General features: G+C 37.2%; 1 pseudogene; it reads right to left on the bottom strand.

Annotated features, from left to right (window-relative positions):
* Positions 1-2422: 2422 nt before the first annotated feature.
* On the bottom strand, positions 2423-3526 carry LOC116550699 (annotated as a pseudogene).
* Between the last annotated feature and the right edge of the window lie 3064 nt (positions 3527-6590).

Below are 6590 nucleotides of genomic sequence, written 5' to 3'. Positions count from 1 at the left end.
CAGCACAAGGCTAACAGAGGACAAATAAAAGTAAGAAATATTATCTTAATTAATTCTGCTTTTAGTTTTCTTCACTATTTTCTACAAGTGGGAAAAAAAAAGGCAGAAGAAACCTTGATAAAAGTATGAAATGTTCATGGAAAATAAACACACAAATTTTTAGTTTACTTCTGTAAAATGTGAGATTGGATGAAATGCTAGGTGGAGCTTCAGCTATAATGTGTTTTATTTCTAAAAGCAAAACAAAACAATTGAGTAATGGATACAGATGTATGCCATTATTTTTGGTTCATTTTTGTATTTTCAGATATACTTTCATTTAAAAATAGAACATATTAGAAAATAAAAACATATCAGAAAATATCAGTATGTTTATATAATGTATTTAAATCTAAAACCAGACAAATGTATTATATATGTAATTTTTAAATATGCAGTGAAAATAATTTTTTTAAAAAGATTATTTCTTTAGAAGTCTGGTACTAAAAATTCAGTAGGGCTCTTTGAATCCTTATATCACATTGTCAGCATTTGCATAAACTCATGTCAAAGTATTTGAAAAAATGTCATCAGGATATGAATATTTATACCAGAAAATTTTAAAAAATGTTCAAATGAGACATGACTTTTGAAATGAAAAACATAGTAAATTATTTAATAAACATACTCAGGGAAACAGGATTATCACTGAAGAAAATTTACCTGTGAGAAAGCCATAACCAGTGATTATAAGGAGAGAAGAGATGAAGAATCATATACTTAGAGTTCATGACATTAAAATTTATATGTGGTATACCATGTCACATTACCTAAGTTTAAAAAGTCTGTATGTCTGTACCATTCACAAACAATCTTTGTATGTGAGAACCTGTCTGCTAACTGGAACACTGTGTCAGTGCTAACCCAGAGATAAGAGGTCTTAATAGTATAAACTCAGAAATGAAGAATAAAAAGTCAATCAGAGGGGAAATATGGGGAAGTTGCTACACAAAGCAGGAACAGGAAATACAAAGGGTTTACGAGAGATGAACCTCTTTTATACAAAACAGCAAGGAAGTTGTTGGACTTCAAACATAATAAACAGTGGAGGGGGAAGAGAAGTGTAAGAGATGGCTCAGTTAGGAAAGGGTCAAATTATGTCAGCCATGATATTTAGTTTTATAAGTATTTTTAAATTTGGAATGGAGAGGCTATTTGAAGATTTTGAGCCAACAAAGTGACATAATCTGAAGTATAGTTTCAAAGTTTATTTTAGCTGCAAAAATGAAAAAATGGAGACCAAGAGAAAACTATAGCAAGTAGACCATATGAAAATGATGGTGTCTTGGAACAAGACTGAGTGAACAAGGATGAAAAAAAACAGCAAACAGATTGAAGATATATTTAGGAGCTATAATATAAGAAAAGCAATCGTGTCCTTAATAGATATGGTAAGAAACTTTATTTATCAGTCATGCAGTTTTTTAATAACACACGGAACCATTTGTTTATTCATTCATTCATTTTACATTTATTAATCATTCACCAAGTGCTGGACACTTTTCTACATCAGTAATAAAACAGATAAGGATCCCTTTTTCATTCTAGCTTGAAGAGATGGATAGTAAACAGAAAATCTAGATAACATATTTACTAACTAAATTACACAGTATGGTAGACAGTAATAAATGAGGGTAAAAGTAAAACTAGGTGAGGGACACTGTGAGCATAAAATAGGCAAGCCATAGAAAGAAAGAGAATTATCGGATGGGCTTTAGTTTTCAGATGACATTTGAAAAAAGGATTAGCTGAGGTGAAGATGTTAGTTACATACATATCAGCTGGAAACTCAAATTAGGCAGAAGTACTAGGAAGGACAAAGGCCCTAAACTGAAAAAGACCTGGAATTTTAACAGTAATCAATCAAAGCAGGGAGTCAGTGTGCCTGAAGCAGAGTAAGTGTGAAGGAAAATAAAACAATTTGAGGTCAGAGTGCACAGAGAGAGGGGATTAAATCCTGCAGGTCCCTTTAGGCCATTGGAAATACTGGGAGAAACAGAAGCCATTATAAGATTTTGAGTAGACAGTGAAATTATTAAACATTTCAAAGAATGCCTCCGGCTGCTGTGTCAAGATTCTAGTAAGGCAGTGAGAAACTAAAAACCTGGCCCAGAGAGTATTTAAATAATCAAGGAGAGAAGAGTTGGTGGTTTTCTCTAAGGTAGTAACTGTGGATATGATATTAAGTAATCGGATTAAGAATGTATTTTCTTTATTTTAGATATTTTTATTTCCCCAAATTTGTTATTTATTGGGACTGACTGAAATAAAAAATGTAATTGAGTCCCATCATCATCATCATGGAAATAGCTTTAAGAGAAAACCGGTCAGATGAATACTATTGCTTCCTATTTTCAACCGGTAAATATTTACCACTGATAAACTGACAGCCAGGAGTCTGTCAAGAATGCTCAAGATATGTTGCATAATGCAACGTGCCTATTCACAGGGGGAAAATTCCTAGGAAATAACATGTGTACTTCTTGATTTCAACATACAAGACAAGCACAAAAGCACCCCCCATGCCTCTGAGAACAATGGACCATGCATCCTTGAAAAAAAATTTGCCTCCTTCATCACGGGCAATCTTCCTCTAGCAGTCAAGCATGCCTGTGTACATGATGTCAGTTCCTTTGTGACCTGATGACATCATCATGCAGTGGCGAATGGTGTCAAATGAACTGAAAGTCAATCCAACAATGGCAGTGACAGTCTGTGTGATCATCCTGAAGTTGTGAATGTTCCTGGGATCCAGAAACATTTCCTTTGCAGTGTCAGAGATACCAAAGCAGGCAGCTCAGTAAATGATAATAACCTGCACAGACATGTTAAAGCCTTGGTACAGGCCCTTAATCCCACAGATCTGTAGATCTTAACCAGGCAGTTCCTGAGGCCTCGAAATTCCCTTTCAGCTCCAGCTTTACCAACATCGGCTGCTAGACCGGTATGGGCAAAATCAAGAGGGTACACAAAACACAAGGATGTGGCTCCAGCAGCACTGCCTGATGCCAGATTCCCTTCAATGTAGTGCCAAAACTGGGTCCTCTTGTCCACACCACCAAGGAAGATCTGCTGGCATTTATCTTTGAAGGTAAATTTATGAGCCTGGGTTGGGGAATGTCTGATGGCATTGGCCAGGTTACCGTGCCAGAAGGACAGGACTCCCTGCTCCTTGGGAATATGGACCATGTGATCTATAATGCCCTTGTATTGCTTATCTGCAGTGATCTGCTTGTTGGCATGCTGCACCTCCAGCAGCAGCTTGCCCCTCTAGATGGGCACTACTGCCATCTTGGAGATGGCTGCGGCCACTCCACCTGCCAGGAAGTCCTTGGCGAAGGACACAGAAGCATCTGTCATGTTGAAAGGAAAGAGGAGCGAGGCTGTTCCGGGGCGGGACTGGGCTGGAACCAGCTTTGACTCCGGGGCTACCAAGAATGCATTTTCAAGAGAGGAGAGCATCCCTGATGGATTGGATGACAGTAAGAAAGAAAGTAGTATTAAGATGATACTATTTATTTATTTAGGCTGCCCTTATTTTAAATAAGAAAGTTCTGGAAGGGTTGAGGGTTTTTTTTAGGAATAAAAAAAAAATAGTTCAACTTTAAAGATGCTAAATTACTGACTGGAGAGGTCAGTAAACGTTTTATACAAATTTGCAGTTTAGAAAGGTTTGAATGGAAGCTATAATTTAGGGGGTCATTGGCACACAGCTAAGAATGAAAGCTGTAAGAGTTGATGGGTAAACTAAGAAAGTGTGCAGACAGTGCCCATATGTGATTCTTGATTATGAATTCAAAGTGAGGCAACTTAACATAGAGAATAGATGGGAAATTGGACATGAATCAGGCTGTGATAAAATACAAGCAAAGGGGCGCATAGCAAAGCACAGGCAAAGGACGTATTTCTAGCTGTGCTCTGTATACTTTGCCCATGTTCCCATTTCCTTGTTTTGTGTGTATGTGTGTGTGTGTGTGTGGTTTTTTTTTATTTTGTTTTCTGCTTAGCAATACCATGTTGCCCAAAGCCAACTTTACCCTTCTCGCCTAAATTAATTGCTGGAATAAACTTGACACTCAGGTGTGAATTTTCTGATTTTCACTTTTGAGGAGATTTTATTTTGTCTAATTTTATTTCCAATACAGTACACTAATAGAAAGTTAAATTAACAAGTTGTTCTATCTCTTCTCTTTTAGGTAACCACATCTCCTGGCAAAGCTAAGAAAAGAGCAAAAATAAATAAATAAATAAATGCATAGCTCTCACCAGTTAAAAACCAAAAAAGGCTACATTATTTTCTTTTCTTAAATGCCTGAGAAAAAGATTTGCTAGTGTTTCATAACATAAATAAGAATAGACGAAAAAATGTTAATGTTCTCTTAGGGTGTGTGTGTGTGTGGTGTCTCTATTTATTTTTGCACTGAGAAATAAAAATAGAATTCCAAGCAATCCCACTGACTGAATGGACCTCTTCTAAGTCAAGAAGACCTCAGAGAAACCTAAAGGAAAAATAAAAATTGAGTTCTTGGCCATGACTAGTCAGGATTTTAGACACGCATTGTATATCTTCCCTTTGTGAATATTCAGAGCCCCTCGGATAACCTGTTGAATATGTACAGGTAGCCAACCCATTTGGTATAAATTCTTGTCTTATGCTTCCCACCCTTGAAGCACTTTCTTTTCTTGCCTGCAGGGTGTACCTTCCTTTAGAAATAAAACTCTCATTTTCAAATTGATGAACCTCCTGATTCTTCACTTGGCAGTACTAAAGCAAACTGCCCTTTTAAAGATCTCTATTTTGGAAGTATTTTTTAAGATAAAAATAATGCCACTAAAAACAACCTCAGATTTTGTCAGGCTTTTTTTGTTTGTTTGTTTGTTTGTTTAGATTTGAGGCCTATCTTGTGAACAATCTTACTATATGGTATTTTTAGGATAGTAGCATTTTATCCAGAAGATGTTACTAGAAATATTTTGTTAGCAAATTTCAGTTAAACCTTTTTTGTTTTTCATCCTATAAAACAACAATCTTATGGCTCATTTCACGTATAAATCTTAAAAGAACTTAAAAATAAATAAAACATAGACACTAGAATTAAAAATATGTAAATACAAGTATTCATTCCATATACACAGAAATGTCAAACATTAGCATGTGAGTCCATCATTGAAAATCATGACGACTCCAGTATTTCCTGATCCAGACCTGAAAACAGAGCTTGTCCCACTAGCACTATTATACCACTGTTCTTACATCTTGCCAGGTGTCATCATATTCATTCTAGAATGCCTGAGCAGCAAATTTCCTAAATTCACTATGCTGTGGATAATGTTTCTTTTTTGAATATGTTGAGAAATAGAAAACAAATTGAAATCCTTTAAAACTGTGGTCCCCAAACTTTTTGGCACAAGGGACCGGTTTCATGGAAGACAATTTTTCCATGGACAAGAGGTAGGTGGGGATGGTTTGGGGATGAAACTGTTCCTGTGTATTTTGTGTTTCTCTAAGTGTGTCTCTCGTTTCGGTAAGTTGTGATTTTTTTTAATGATATCTATTTATCTGGAGCCTTTTTCCATCCATGTTTCTGTTTGTCTTTTAATTTTTTAAGTTGGTTTTCACCTTTTTCTGGCACCCCCAGGAGTAGCTTAATACTTCTGAATTATTTATGTGACAGTTCAGAGATTTCTTGTTTGTTTGGATTCGTTGCTGGGAGAGCTAGTGTGATCTTTTGGAGTTGTTATAGAATCTTGTCTTGTCATATTATCAGAATTGTTTTTCTGGTTTCTCCTTATTTAGGTAGACTGTCTCAGCGGAAAGACCTGAAACTCAAGGGCTGCTGTTCAGATTTTGTTTGTCCAACTGGGTGATCTTTTGATGTGGTACTCTCCCCTTTCTTCCAGTGATGGGGCTTCCTGACAGTTGGACTGCAGTGACTGTTATCACCCCTCTGGGTCTAGTCACCCAGTGGGGCTATCAGGCTCTGGGCTAGTGCTGGGTAATGTCTGTAAAGACTCCTGTGATGTAATCCATCTTCAGGTCTCCCAGTCACAGATAACAGCAACTTCTCCAGTGGAGGTGGCAGGGGAGTGAAGTGGGCTCTGTGGGAGTCGTTATTTTGTTTAGTGTGCAGGTTTATTCCAATGCTGGTTATGTTAGCAATGAAGTTGTCATATGGAAAGACTTAGGACCTCTGGTTAGTCAAAGTCTTGCAGATGGTAGAATTCACAAAGTGTTGCAGATGGTTGTTTTCTCATTCTTTGAAGCATGGTTGTTCTGTTATGAGCTGTCATAATGGCTTGAGTTCCTCGGCCTCCAGCCAGGAGATAGCACTTTCAAGAGAGCACCAGCTATGGTGTTCGAAGGGGATATAAGCTTGCCCTTGGTTGGCCAGAATCATTATTCAGGTTTCTCAGGTGATGGGCAGGGCCATAGAGCTTCGAAGAATCTGTGCCTTTTGTCATCGACTACCAGGTCAGATACAGAAAAACCATCAGGTGCAGGCAGGTTTAGGCAGTTCTGGGCTCAGACTCTCGTTGGGCAGGGATTGCTG

Source organism: Sapajus apella, unplaced genomic scaffold (genome assembly GCF_009761245.1).
Source record: "Sapajus apella isolate SASKATOON/1434 unplaced genomic scaffold, GSC_monkey_1.0 scaffold8, whole genome shotgun sequence".
Lineage (NCBI taxonomy): Eukaryota > Metazoa > Chordata > Mammalia > Primates > Cebidae > Sapajus > Sapajus apella.
Note: the sequence above shows the minus strand (reverse complement) of the source record. Positions and strands in the feature narration are given on the sequence as shown.